The sequence below is a fragment of the Leptidea sinapis genome, chromosome 21 (genome assembly GCF_905404315.1).
Source record: "Leptidea sinapis chromosome 21, ilLepSina1.1, whole genome shotgun sequence".
Classification (NCBI taxonomy): domain Eukaryota; kingdom Metazoa; phylum Arthropoda; class Insecta; order Lepidoptera; family Pieridae; genus Leptidea; species Leptidea sinapis.
The window spans coordinates 10,345,064-10,361,202 of NC_066285.1; the positions used below are offsets into that span (position 1 = coordinate 10,345,064).

Genomic DNA, 16,139 nt, shown 5'->3' on the forward strand with positions numbered 1-16,139 from the left:
GAAATAATTCTTGGTGTTATGAAATATTATTAAAAAATTCATAAAAAACAGCATTTTATTTATTATGCACAGAACAACGTCTGTCGGGTCAGTTAGTTATGCTATAAAAACGCTTGAAAAGTTATAAATATAATTATTTTTTTCCAAATCGAGACCTTAAGAATATTTTTGATTTTTAATTCAACTAAGTCACTACCATCGCTTCGTAAGTAATCGGTAATGTAAGTGAAAAAAACGGCGCAAGAAACTCTCCCAGTATTAGTCTTTTTTTTATAAAATCTATATAATCTAGTACGAGTCTGTCATCGTTTAGAGTATTTGTGAAAGAGATTTTCCAAAATGACACCTCAGAACCCCATATCTAAAATTTTAAAAATCATATCTCTAGTGTTTACACATTACTGCTTCACGGCAGAAATAGGCACCGTTGTGGTAGCCATAATCTAGCCGGCATCCTGTGCAAAGGAGCCTCCCACTGGCTCGTAGGAAGTATAATTACTGCATAATAATAAACAATTATATAAAATATTAGTAAATCTCATAACAAGTTGGTACACAGTACGCATAAGCAGTTTTCTTTGATCGACCTGACGATCAAATGTTTGCTTTATTAAATGTTAATTTTTTCGTAACGGGTATGAGAAAAGGCAAAATTGAAATGCTCCCGCTATTCCAGTTACTTCTGACATATAACTTGACTTGACTGGTTATCCTCTGATTTTAAATTAGAACTGCCGTATCCGCCGTATACGGTCCGGGGGCCCCCAACGTGCAAAAGAAAAAATTAAAAAAAAACTGTCAATTTTTTTTTATTTCAGAAATGACAAACGTCCAAAAAAGCATAAAAACTATAGTCATATCAGCTATAAATTATTTAATAATTTAGATTAAAAATAAGCAAGAATTGATTAATTTGAATTATTTGAAAAAAAAATGGAAAAAGTGACAGATAGATAATTATGATGATTAAATAAATCATTAAATTTAAATGCAACCATTTTTTTTCTTTTGTGAGAAATCTTTACGCTTCATAAGGGCCCCCAAACAAGGCACGCTACGCTACTGATTAGAACATGGAATTCTTGCAATAAAGCCTTTCGTAGGTTCACACAGAGAAGTTTGTGTTAAAAGTACATAATCTAGGTGCGCTTAGTTTGTATTAATTTGATAGGTAATTAAATGTAGCTTGCATAAATTGGTATTTGTCCTTGAACTATGATGATCTTGTCTAGCGACCAGTGAATACAATTCGGCGTGTTTTAATGGGGCTATTAAATTATAATGTAGTACAATTTAATAAGTATTTAGATCGACAACTACGGATTGGCATTCGATTACAAAAAGCGGATTTATGAGCTATTGCCCTTGCACCGACGATTCCGAGTTAAGTTTGCCATGCTCACAGAGATTTAAACTTACTAGTAGCTGACTAGTAGCTAGCTAGCTAGTAACTAACTAGTAGCTAGCTAGCTAGTTACTAACTAATAGCTAACTAGTTAGTAACAAACTAGTAACTAACTAACAGCTAACTAGCTGGCCGGCAACGCTCTTGTGATTCCTCTGGTGTTGCAAGAGAATGTGGGCGGCGGTGATCACTTAACACCAGGTGACCCGTACGCTCGTTTGTCCTCCTATTCCATAAAAAAACTAGTAACTAACTAATAGATAACTAGCTAGTAACTAACTAGTAGTTAGCTAGCTAGTTACTAACTAATAGCTAACTAGCTAGTAACAAACTAGTAGCTAGCTAGCTAGTAACTAACTAACTAACCAATAGCTAACTAGCTAGTAACAAACTAGTAGCTAGCTAGCTTGTAACTAACTCACTAACTAATAGCTATCTAGCTAGTAACAAACTAGTAGCTAACTAGCTAGTAACTAACTAATAGCTACTAACTAACTAGCTAGTAACTAACTAGTAGCTAACTAGCTACGCCTCGCTTACTGTGGATCACATTTTTTGTCAGTTAAATAAATCACCTGTTAAAGGATTAAAACGCGTGTAATTGTAACTTTGTTTTTACATTACATTTTTGCGTAAAAGTTTTAAAACGTAAAACATTTATATTATTATTTAAGTTAACACGACGTTTCAAGACCTTCCCAGATCTCGTTTTCAGAGGGACTGCACACGAAATGACTCAAGATAGTATTTGTCATAGTTGTCATTATGAAGTTTAGCGCCATTTATTGCCTCAGAGGTGGTATTTTCTGTAGACAAATGGTTTTTGGCAAAATTGACAGACAGTGTCCTCTTCTTTTTTGGTATGTGTAGTTGTTGGGTTTTAATTTAGAGATTATTGGATCCTAGGTGTTAGATAATTTTAGACCGTCTTCTCAATAGAAATTGGGTCCTTTTTAATTTCAATGGCTTCACGTAGAAGTCTTGGGAGAAATCTATAATAATTTATATTTTTTTTTTCAATTGTTAACCTACAATGGTATACATATAGATAAGAAGAAGACGTTAACCCCGTCGCTTATCTATACCAATAAATTAAAAGCCGGTTTTTTGTTCAATTATACTGCGAAAACAACTGAACTGATCGGGATAATACTTACACCATAGGATGCAGCGTGGTTCGGAGAATTATGTTGGTAACTTAACCACGGAGTTGGAGGCTCCTTTATACAGGATGCCGGCTAAATTATGGGTACCACAACGGCGCCTATTTCTGCCTTGAAGCAGTAATGTGTAAGTATTACGTGTTTCGGTCTGAAGGGTGCCGTAGCTATTGAAATTACTAGGCAAATGAGACTTAACATCTTATGTCTCAAGGTGACGAGCGCAGTTGTAGTGCCGCTCAGAATTTTTGGACTTTTCAATAATCAGTTATCATCAGCTGATCGTCCGGCTAGTCTCATCCCTATTTTCATTTAAAATAAAACCTATATTTTTAACCGACCTCAAAAAGGAGTTCTCAATTCGTCGGTATGTTTTTTTTATGTTTGTTACCTCAAAGCTTTCTACTGGGTGAACCGATTTTGATAATTCTTTTTTTAATTGAAAGCTGGTGCTTCCCGTGTGGTCCAGATCTGACGATGGCATCCATGAGAAAACCATAAAAGTCTTAAATTTGCTGTACATACGTATAGCAAAGTGGATGATAAATTTACGAGTAACTCAATATCGCGCCAACCGATTTCGATGATTCTTTTTTTATTGGAAAGGATATACTTCAAACTGGTGAGAGTTAGGTTAGGTTCTGATTACGGAATCCATGACAATGTAACGGAACTCTTCAATTCTTAGGAGCAAATTAACGATACTCGGCTAAATCTTTTTTATGCTATCTTTATATATATTACGTTCATTGCTGCATTGAAAAATTTAGTATATCTACACATATTTAGACAAATTGTTAGTTAGTCTACTTCAAATCATAAAATAAAAAAAATAACAAAAAAACAACCGACTTCAGAAACACTATTCCACAACAATAGATATAATGTGCACTAAAAAGTATAAATATAATTGCGTATTTTCATACAATCTAATTAATTAATCTAATTCTAGATACGATTATTGTAATTTTTGGAGTGAGTGTCATCCAAGATAGGTTTGTTACTACATACATAGTTATAGGTGAGATGTGCTTGAGTTGTGAGGAGGATAGAGACGTAAGCGGGTCGGGGCGAAAGGACACCGATTCCAAAAATAACGATTATTTCGTATCTAAAATAAGAATAAATAATGTGATTGTATATTTTTATACATATGCGTATTTTACGCAATTATTTTTATACTTTTTAGTGCACATTATATCTGTTGCTTTGGAATAGTGTTTTTGAAGTCGGTTGTATTTTTGTTATTTTTTTTTTATTTTATGATTTTTAGTGAATTTGAAGTAGACTAACTAACAATTTGTCTAAATATGTGTAGATATACTAAATGTTTCAATGCAGCAATGAACGTAATAATATATAACGATAGCATAAAAAAGATTTGGCCGAGTATCGTTAATTTCCTCCTAAGAATTGAAGAGTTCCGTTACTTTGTCATGGATTCCGTAATCAGAACCTAACCTAACTCTCACCAGTTTGAAGTATATCCTTTCCAAGTTGTTTTTTTGTTATAAAAGTTTATTGACTTACATGTTATACATTCTCAATAAAAATAATTCACTCAAGTAACTTGGATGAGTGGCCGCGGGGTACTTATATTATATGGCAAAACAACGTTTACCGGGTCAGCTATATATTATATTAACTAATAAAATCAAATATTCACTACGTGTTTCATTTCTCTGTCCTAAATTATGGGTCTCCTAACCGGACGTCGATCTCAATTTCTCGAAGGCCCACGTGGGGGCGTTGACTGAACTTCGTTGTCGCTTTCATACGTCCCGAGAGAAGTTGTCCATTGTGAATTGTTCAATCAATAAAAAGTATATGAGAACTAATTCACACACTAAAGAATTACTTTAAGCGATGTTTTTACGCTTGAAAGCGCTGGGATAGGCATGAGATGAGTTTGTGGTGAGCATATCTTTAGATATAATAAAATCGTTACTGTGAATATAATAAAATTGTACACTCCTTATTTATTTTTACCGATGTAAATTATGTGTCTTCTACCGCATTTATCACGTGGAGTGTTGCCAGGGCCGGATTTAAAAAAATCCGCCCCAATACTGGAATTTTACTTTAACTTATAGTTTTATTGTTCAAAACTAAAATAACAAATTTTTTGCAGAAACTTTATTATATTGTATATATTCTAAAAACATGAATAAATATTTGTTTTTTTCTAACAATTATAAATTTGGCACTAAGGGTGACCCTTCACTAATTATATTAAGTTTAATTTATAATTATATTAATATTAATTACTTACATCAATTTTTTCACAGGCAAACACGTCTGACTTTTTGAATTGCTAATAGGTCGATTAAATCTTCGCAATCTAAACGTTGAGCAATCTTGATAAGACTTTAAGAAAAAAAAATTTTTCGCCTTCAAAATTTTGCCGCCCTAAAAAATTCACCGTCCTGGGCACTTGCCCCAACTACCCCTAGTGTAGATCCACCGCTGAGTGTTGCGAAGAGCTGTTTCACCTGATTCCTGCCGCCGAATTCCACCTTAGCACGACAGGCCACAAGTTAGAATATCATCCCCACCATCTGGATGTGTTGCGTTCTCCACATTGCGGTTTTCAAGGAGCTTTCTTCCACGTACCTACTACAAAGCTGAGAAATGAGCTACCTTGTGCGGTGTTTGCGGGACGATACGACATGGGTACCTTCAAAAAAGCGCGTACACCTTCCTTAAAGGCCTGTGATTCCTCTGTTGTTGCAAGAGAATGTGAGCGGCGGTGATCACTTAACACCAGGTGAGCCGTACGGTCGCTTGTCCTTCTTTTCCATAAAAAAATGTTTCAGAATCTCAGACAGAGCTAGACCTATTTGAATGCGGTTCTCATGTATAGTGGCGTGTTATTTAATAACAATCTAGTAATAACGCCATATCTCTTGTTCCCTTCGCAATTATTATCTGAAGCACAAATGTGGTAAGATACTGAAATAATTTATTGATACTATCACAACTTTTGCGGATGTGCGTGTTATGTATCTTATCTGAAACACCCGCACAATGTAACTGTAACGAAAAAAGTAGACAAAAAAGTAAGTTAAGAGATTGCCAAATTTTTTTTATTTATGTTTTAGCAGTGGGAGGCTCATTTGGCATAGGATGCCGGCCTGATTATGAACCACAACGGTGCCTATTTCTGCCTTGAAGCAGTAATGTGTAAGCATTATTGTGTTTCGGTCTGATCTCTGAAGGGCGCCGTAGCTAGTAAAATTACTGGGCAAATGAGACTTAACTTTTATGTCTCAAGGTGACGAGCGCAATTGTAGTGCTCAGAGTTTTTGGATTTTTCAATAATCTTGAGCGGCACTGTATTGTAATTGGCAGGGCGTATCAATTACCATCATCTCGGCCCTTATTTTCATAAAAAAATCAATAGAACGAAGTGTAGTTGCGGTAGAGAAAACAATACGCACATTGAAATGAAAATGGAGATTATCTATCTTCACCGGGCCAATTTATGAGGGATCAAACACCAAATTGGACTAGAGCAATAACTGAATGGTACCCCAGAGCAGATAAGAGGAATAGAAAAAGACATTTCATACGATGGGAGAATGAACTGAAACAAATAGGAGGACCACTATGGACTAGAATAACAAGGAACCGGAAAGAAAGGAAGATCTTGGAGGAGGCATTTGTCGAAGCACACAGAGTTAACAGAAAGAGGACACATACTGTTTAAAAGTTATTGCATATAATTAATAAAGAGGCCGGCTACTGACTTCACGCGTACTCTCCGTCAAATACAGGAACATTTCTTGAGCCTTACACGCTCCGAATCGCAACATGTCTACGGCTTAGGGTTCCGGTCTACGCACCTCATAAATGTCCCTGTGGCAGTGATGTCGACAAGCTAGGACATAACGGACTGTCATGCCAAAAGAGTACAGGCCGCTTGTCGAGACATGCCGCACTAAACGATATCATACGCCGGTCCCTTGCCACTGTCAACGTGCCAAGTCTACTTTAGCCGACTGGTATTGCAAGAGACGATGGAAAAAGACTTGACGGTATGAGTTTGATTCCATGGAAGGTGGGCCGGGTACTGGTAAGGGATGAAACCTTTTTAGACACGCTGGCCCCTTCCTATCTACATGTAACCAACAACAGAGCTGGTGCGGCTTGTGTAGCGGCTGAAAAAAAAAGCCTAGCGCTTTAAGACTTAGATTAATCGACATCACAAGAGACCGAAGATCTGGCAGCTATCTCGGACAAAGAATTAGTCTAGCTATTTTAAGCAGATAACTAACAATAATAGATACAATATAACGAAGAAATACTTTGTATGAATATCAACTAACATATTATTATTATTTACGAACAAAAATGTGCGGTTAGTTTTTTTTTCAGACTTGTCACTGTGTCATGAAAAATATCAAAGTCTTTTATGGACGCGGAAAATCGATTGTACTCAGAACACATACTTGATAATGGAGAATGTTTAAGGGCATTTGTCCCACTTACTGGTTCCACAAGTATGTTAGTAATATAATCTATGTGTGGTATGAGAGTGAAAGAAAGTATGAGAGTGATATTGAGAGAAGAATGAATGCAGGAAACATGGTGAATGGAGTTTTGCACTCCTTTATGAACAGGCAGAAGGTGTCTAATAAGGCTCGTTTGGTTGTGCATGAGGGGGTGTTGGTTCCAACACTCATGTACGGAAGTGAAAGTTGGATTTGGCAGAAGAAACATGAAAGCAGAATAAATGCAGTTGAGATGAGAGCGTTGAGAAGTATCATATTAGTGAAACTGAGTGACAGGAAATAGTGAGATAAGGAAACGTTGTGGTCTGAAAGATGTTGTGACAAAAATTGAGAAAGGTATGCTCAGATGGTTTGGCCATGTCGAGAGAATGAATGAAGAACGATTGACGAAGAAAGTGTATAAGGCCAGTGTGAATGAAAGGGTTGGAAGGGGTAGACCTAGGCGGACGTTTCGAGATCAAATCAGGGACGTCTTGAAAAAAGGCCAGGTCAAGAGTACCCTAAACCGAAGAGCATGTATGAAAGGAATAATGAAAGTGGAAAAAGCGAAACAAGTATGTAAGGATCGTAGCAAGTGGAAAGAAGTGGTCTCTGCCTACCCCTACGGGAAAGAGGCATGATTATATATATGTATGTCAGTGAAGACTAAGCAAATCCAATTTTATATGTTGTCGCCTTAGATCATTTAAACGTCTGGATACTGTGAAAGTTGTCAAAGCGTCGGCAAAAAATTGAGGTTGACCGCTAACCTCTGTTTTAAGCAATGCACGCACACTTACACAAAGTGACATACAAATCGCGACTGTAAGACTTTAATCGTAGCATGTCACGCACACTAAAGTAATAAACCTGGCCTGTTTTTATCGGTTGTCTAGCAGCAAGAGGCTCTATCTAGACTTATAATAATAAACAATCTAAGGTTATCTTAAATTAGGGATTAAGGGGTTGGTCTCCGCTGCGCTACAACTAGATACCGCAGGCGTAGTCGCAAAGTGAGGCAACTTTTACTATGCCCAAATTGAACTTATGTTTGAAAAATAGCATTGAAAAAAATAAACAAGGAGGTAATTCAGCGTTGATTCCATTGATATTCCATAAATGTAAAACCCACATGCCGAAGATTGCATTGGATTTGAATATATTTAATGTGATAAACAATTTCCGTTCACGTAAGCAGGATATTGCTAATCGCGGCCACATAATTTAATATATAACTATATATAATACGTGTCCGATAGCATTTATCTTAACTATCGATAAATTGTTTTCCTCTTTTTTGCTATCGACAAAGGAGTTGAGTATCTACTGTCGTGCCAAAACGTTATATCACTTGTTTTAAAGTAGATACGATAAGATATACGATATAGGTGCGATAAATAAATCTTTTTTGCGATATTATTGTTTTTAGCCGACTTCAAATAAAGAGGAGGTTCTCAATTCGTCGATATTTTTTTATGTTTGTTACTTTCTTCTCTTTTGAATATTTTGTATGCTATCCGTATATTTAAGTCACCTACTGTAACGTCGTTATGGTCAAATAATTGTCTTAGTTGAATATCATGGTCAATGGAATTCCTTAACGACATACAGTAAGGGTGCGATCTGTGGCAGAATTTCTAACTATCTATAATCAAGTTCATTGCTGCATTGCAAAATTTAGTAGATCTACACATAATATTTAGACAGACTATAATATAATATGCAGAAAAAATAGATGTAATATGCACTAAAAATTTAAAATTTTAAGCAATCTAATGAATTAATCTAATTCAAGTTACAACTATTGTTATTTTTGGAACCGTTATCCCCCCCCCCTCGCCTCTCGCCTTATCAAGTTGCGCGTGCGACACAAGCGCATCTTACCTACAACCCTCATAAAACTATGCATAAAGGCGAGTGTGGTTTAGCGAAATAGCGTTGCATATGAGCACTGGAACCGAGTCACATATCGTCTGGTGAATAAAAATCCTCATCAGCCTGAAGACGTCCACTGCTGGACAAAGGCCTCCCCCAAAGAAGGCGATCGGTCCTGCGCTGCCCACATCCAACTGTATAATCATCCCGTTGTAAAATAATATAAAATGCTATTTAACAAATATCAAATTTAGATATAACATGTATTATTATTGGAGGAATTTTAATTAGTATTTAATAAGCTGTGAATCACAACTCTTACCACGTTCCGGTCGGCCGATCACATTTGAACATCACTTTCTGAGCTGCTGGAATGTATGTGAGCAAGTGTTGCGAAACTCGCCGACAATGAACTTGGAATATATTATCTGTTACCATTCATTCTTTTAGCATTATGACCAGCTAATATTTGATAAGAAATAGTTGCAATATAATAATTGGATTACTACCAAACTTTTGTTTTATGACAATAAGGGACGAGACGAGAAGGACGCCAGCTGATGGTAAATGATACGCCAAGTAAGGATTCTTGAAATATCCAAATATTCTGAGCAGCACTACAATTGCGCTCGTCACCTTGAGACATAAGATGTTAAATCTTAAGGCGCGGACTGACTAGGATTGTAAACGCTACAACCAACCCTACATTATTTGTGTTGATCATGTGGCTAAGCTGCAAATGGGCATTTATTTTACTGGTTTTCTTTTGTTTATCCAAAACTTACCTACATAATAAATTGAAAAATTGTTCGGTTTTAGTTTTAGAAAAGTACTAATTCTATTTAATTCTTTAAAAAAAGAATATTGTTATCGCTTAAAATTCGGAGTTTTTTGACTCCAAAGTTTATTTTTGGGAAGCAACTTCCAAATTTTTTATTGGATATTTCAAATTATATATAAATATTCTATTCGGTTAAAAATTATCATTAAGTCCTTCTTTGTGCACTGTATTTTTTGCGTCGGAATATTTTCATTGCGTTATGTTGTAATCGACTCCCTAAGAAACCAATTTTTGTTGATATTGAGGTACGACTGCGCCTTAATTGCCTAGTAACTTCACTAGCTACGCCCTTCAGACCGAAACACAATAATGCTTAGACATTACTGTTTCATGGGAACTGTGCAAAGGAGCCTCCGTCTATTGACTCCTGCTGAAGAAAGAGAACATGATGGACTTAGCATCAGGCTTATACCTAGGAGTGTTACACGATAAGGAAACCGAGAGTGTTATGATCGTTCAACACGCGTTTAATGTGACGTTTTTTGATACACTTGTGAGAAGAGAAATTATAATCACCACCCAGCATATAATATTTAAAAATATTAATATTAACCTTGTTACATTTACGACAATATCAAATAATTTAGAAATATGACTTAAATATTTACCAACGTAACACATTAACTTCAAAAAAGCTGGAAACCAAGTCCTTGGTAGTTTAGTAAAGCTTTTTTTATTTGTACGTGATAACTTTCAATATGATACAAACTTCCAGATACCATAAAACATTTATTACTAAGTACTCCACCGTGGCAAGCAAAAAAGCATTATTTTTTTTATATCTTGAATTATGCGCCTTAAGGCTGGGGACCGAGCCAACGGCCTTGAGGAATTGACCGGAGCTAGGATACCTGTAGGTTTTAATTCAGAATTAAAAGCATTTTTAATTTTTTACTTATTAATTATTGTTACTATTACATTTACTAATATATAGAGATCTTTCTGAATTAAATAAATAAATACAATTATCTTTACAAAAATAACAAAACTGTCTTGTTAAATAGTATTAATAATAATAATAATATTGACACATGGAATACATTTTTTGACACATTTTTTACACAAAGTATCTTGCCCCAAGTTAAGCATATATAGCCTGTGTTATGGGTTACATGACAATGATATATTTAATACAATATACTTACTTAAACATACATAAAGTCATATAAACATACATAAAAATATTTAAACTTCCATGACTCGGAAACAAACATCCATATTCATCATATAAATGCTTGCACCTACCGGGATTCGAACCCGGGACCTACAGTAAATAATTTTTCATACAATTTTTATCTAGATTGAATGATTAACTTGGCTCCAACTGTAAGAAAGAAGTACTTTGGTGATGTTTTTTCGCAATGTCTATTAAAGATAGAAATGTAAAAAAAAAAATTTCTCATACTTCTGTAGATATGTAATTATTTTTTGGGAAAAACCGTCAAGAAATGGTTACAATCGTGCGCTATTTTGACGATTTCTTGGAATAGCGGCCTTAAGCTTCTGCATAAGCATTTAATTAATGACCAGAGTACCACAAGTAACCACCTCATAGTAGTCGGAACAATCCATCAGCACTTTAACACCAACTTAATACTAGAAATACATTCATCAGCGATATTCAATCGTATTGTCTGACAAACTTGTTTCGATAATGATAATATACAGGATGTACCCGTTAAGTAAAAAACTAAACTACTAAACTTAAAAAAAAAGAAAGAAAGTATGTCACCTAATCAGTAAAATGTTTTGATATTAAACACTCCTATACATTTAGTATGAGAATTAGATTAAGTATTAGTCTGTGTTGCGGACGTAGTCGCAAAGTGCGGCAACTAATACTACGCCCAACTGGGCTTACTCGAGCTGGTCTCGAACTGTGTGTGACGTAGACGTGCCACGTGTCCTGTTAAACTTCGCTTATAATTGAAACTAAAATGCTGGGTTGCGTAGTAAAACTTTGTAAAAATAATACTACAAGAAATAAGAGAGACACTTGGTTCATATATAATCAGTAAGTATTTTAGTAAAAAACTATTGCTCTTAGATAGTGCGGTATCTAGCTGGAGCGCAGCGGAGACCAATCATTAATCTAAGGTATTAGCATGGACGAGTAAATAAACAAGGACTCGGCGCCGTGATATTAGCAAGTGAAGCACTTTTAAGCTAGTGTGTGTGCGGTTACGGGGGATACCAGTAACACAATTATTTCTCCCTTATGGCCGCAATTAGATTAATATCCGATTTTGAAAATTCAGTTAGATTGTTTTACACTTTTTCACAACGCACGACGGCTTTTTTAAAACATTTTATTGCGACGCAAAACTGATCTGGTAAAAATCATAAGGGCGGCCGATTGGCTTGTATTGGTGTAAGTGTGTGCGTGGGGCTATGTATTTACATGTTTACCGGCTTGTTTAGGTGCTTCACTGTTTTGTATGGTGACACGGAGTCCTTCTTTTTTAACTCGTCCGTGGGTAATAGTATAAAAGTCACTGTATCGCACAACAAGATCGTCACTTCGAACATTTGCTTTGATTACAAAATTTTGTTTGTAATAAGCAGATACCATCTTACTTACTTTCTATATCAATTTAAAGTTGAAGTTATACCTACTTCTTTAGGCGCGTTATGAAAAAATGATGATCACTGTAACACAAAAGAAACAGGGTGAAGTTGGTTCCAAAACTTTTCTGACGTTTGCGACATTGGTTATTTTTTTTTGGTTTCTTCGTCCATTATTAGGACAGGCAAAGGGTTCAAGCCCGTACAGCCGCATTCGTGATTTAATAATTAATTGTCAAAGCCATCCTTGCAAGTATTTTACAATATTGTTCTTTCTACAAACGTAGAATAGCAGGAGGAATAAATAATTTAAAGGATTTTTGCTTTGTAACGCCAAAGAAGTATAGCTTCTTCTATGCATACATAAGTACACACACACACTTTTTTATATCTGTAATAGTAACGGAGTAATCACCTGGACACACTTAACGGGTACACCCTGTATAACTACGTCGAGTTCTGATATACACACGCAAATCATTAAACAATGAAGTGCATTCGTTAAACAATACATTTCTTTACGCGGACAGAGTCGCAGACAGTCCGTAGTAATACCACTTTACGAAGGGTGCTTTTAATTATTGTGTGAACATCTATGTCCGGCTCAATGCCATTTATTTTCCATCATGGCGGTGTTTACATCGCGTGATGCAATCCCGGATGTTTGTGGACACATTTTATACATCTACCAGGAATAATAACAGTCCTTTTAACACTTAATTACAGCTTACAATGCATAGTTGATCTTACATAATTTGTTCTGTCTGAGATATTCCTTTTCTACGTAAACTATGTACATATGTATTATAACTACATATTCTAAAACAAAGACCTCCGCAGCGTCTGTGTGTCTATTAGCGATAAACTCAAAAAGTACTGCACCAATTTTCATGCCGTTTCCACCAATGGACACGACATGAGTACCTTAAAAAAAAGTGTGTGTGTACTTATGTATGCACGCAAGAAGTTATACTTCTTTGGTCTTACAAAGCAAAAATCATTAACATGATTTTATTCCTCGTGCTATTTTAGAAAGAACAATTTTGTATAATCTCGCAAAAATGGCTTTGACAATTAATCATTAAATAATGAATACGGCTGTATGGGCTTGAACTCTTTGCCTGTCCTACTAATGGACTAAGAAACCGAAAAAAAATAACGAATGACGCAAACGTCAGAAAATTTTAGGAACCAACTTCACCCTTTTACTTTTGTGTTACAGAGATGCGCGCGCATATTAAAATTTCACTCTCATCATTTTTTCATAACACGCCTAAAGAAGTATAACTTCCAAAAAGCGCGTACACCTTCCTTAAAGGCCGTAAATGCTCATATGATACCTATGGTGTTGCAAAAGAATGTGGGCGGCGGTAATCACTTAACTCCAGGTGACCCATACACTCGTTTGTCCACCTTTTCCATAAAAAAATAGAGGCCACGTTACTCGCTGTTAATATATTTTCATAGAATCAATAATATTTAAATCTGTCAAAAACTTTTTCATACAGCAAACAAACTAATTAAATTCCCTTTATTAATAATAATATAATATTAATTTAGAATTACGAAAAGATATATTAATATGTTATGTTGAGTTGTATGTCGCTTCTCAGCAGATGATGTATTTTTTATTTTACTTTGAACATTAAGAAAAGAAATATAGACAAAACCTTGGCCGAGACCTTCACATTTATAAAAAGTCGTTGCCCTATCGGAAGTTGTGTATGTACCTAAAGCATTTCGTTAATCTTTAAGATCTGTTTGCAACTTTGTCTTTCTGTCAAAATGTGTAATTGATTTTGTTTTATCGTCATCATCATCAGCCGGAAGACGTCCACGGCAAAGGCCTCCCCCAAAGATTTCCACGATGATCGGTCCTGCGCTGCCCTCATCCATCGTATTCCGGCGATTTGACCAGAACGTCGGTCCATCTTCTTCTACCAACACTGCGTCTTCCGGTACGTGGTTGCCATTCGATGACTTTACTGCCCCATCGGCCATCTGTCCGTCGAACTATGAGCCCTGCCCACTGCCACTTCAGTTTCGCAATAATTTGGACTATGTCGGTAACTTTGGTTCTCCACTTTAACACCAACTTAATACTAGAAATACATTCATCAGCGATATTCAATCGTATTGTCTGACAAACTTGTTTCGATAATGATAATATACAGGATGTACCCGTTAAGTAAAAAACTAAACTACTAAACTTAAAAAAAAAGAAAGAAAGTATGTCACCTAATCAGTAAAATGTTTTGATATTAAACACTCCTATACATTTAGTATGAGAATTAGATTAAGTATTAGTCTGTGTTGCGGACGTAGTCGCAAAGTGCGGCAACTAATACTACGCCCAACTGGGCTTACTCGAGCTGGTCTCGAACTGTGTGTGACGTAGACGTGCCACGTGTCCTGTTAAACTTCGCTTATAATTGAAACTAAAATGCTGGGTTGCGTAGTAAAACTTTGTAAAAATAATACTACAAGAAATAAGAGAGACACTTGGTTCATATATAATCAGTAAGTATTTTAGTAAAAAACTATTGCTCTTAGATAGTGCGGTATCTAGCTGGAGCGCAGCGGAGACCAATCATTAATCTAAGGTATTAGCATGGACGAGTAAATAAACAAGGACTCGGCGCCGTGATATTAGCAAGTGAAGCACTTTTAAGCTAGTGTGTGTGCGGTTACGGGGGATACCAGTAACACAATTATTTCTCCCTTATGGCCGCAATTAGATTAATATCCGATTTTGAAAATTCAGTTAGATTGTTTTACACTTTTTCACAACGCACGACGGCTTTTTTAAAACATTTTATTGCGACGCAAAACTGATCTGGTAAAAATCATAAGGGCGGCCGATTGGCTTGTATTGGTGTAAGTGTGTGCGTGGGGCTATGTATTTACATGTTTACCGGCTTGTTTAGGTGCTTCACTGTTTTGTATGGTGACACGGAGTCCTTCTTTTTTAACTCGTCCGTGGGTAATAGTATAAAAGTCACTGTATCGCACAACAAGATCGTCACTTCGAACATTTGCTTTGATTACAAAATTTTGTTTGTAATAAGCAGATACCATCTTACTTACTTTCTATATCAATTTAAAGTTGAAGTTATACCTACTTCTTTAGGCGCGTTATGAAAAAATGATGATCACTGTAACACAAAAGAAACAGGGTGAAGTTGGTTCCAAAACTTTTCTGACGTTTGCGACATTGGTTATTTTTTTTTGGTTTCTTCGTCCATTATTAGGACAGGCAAAGGGTTCAAGCCCGTACAGCCGCATTCGTGATTTAATAATTAATTGTCAAAGCCATCCTTGCAAGTATTTTACAATATTGTTCTTTCTACAAACGTAGAATAGCAGGAGGAATAAATAATTTAAAGGATTTTTGCTTTGTAACGCCAAAGAAGTATAGCTTCTTCTATGCATACATAAGTACACACACACACTTTTTTATATCTGTAATAGTAACGGAGTAATCACCTGGACACACTTAACGGGTACACCCTGTATAACTACGTCGAGTTCTGATATACACACGCAAATCATTAAACAATGAAGTGCATTCGTTAAACAATACATTTCTTTACGCGGACAGAGTCGCAGACAGTCCGTAGTAATACCACTTTACGAAGGGTGCTTTTAATTATTGTGTGAACATCTATGTCCGGCTCAATGCCATTTATTTTCCATCATGGCGGTGTTTACATCGCGTGATGCAATCCCGGATGTTTGTGGACACATTTTATACATCTACCAGGAATAATAACAGTCCTTTTAACACTTAATTACAGCTT

The 16,139-nt window shown here is 35.8% G+C and overlaps 1 protein-coding gene across 3 annotated transcripts in view; it reads left to right on the plus strand.

The window, feature by feature from the left end:
• The window catches only part of LOC126970624 (dynamin-1-like protein), a 587,387-nt gene that overhangs the window by 219,737 nt on the left and 351,511 nt on the right, over positions 1-16,139 (plus strand). The window contains exon 16 of one of the 3 annotated variants that reach the window (XR_007730675.1): positions 2,780-2,794. The exons of the other annotated variants lie outside the window; for them this stretch is intronic. The gene's annotated coding sequence lies outside the window, so the exon portion shown is untranslated. Of the gene's footprint in view, positions 1-2,779; positions 2,795-16,139 lie in introns of those variants that run through there. 3 annotated transcript variants of the gene reach the window in all.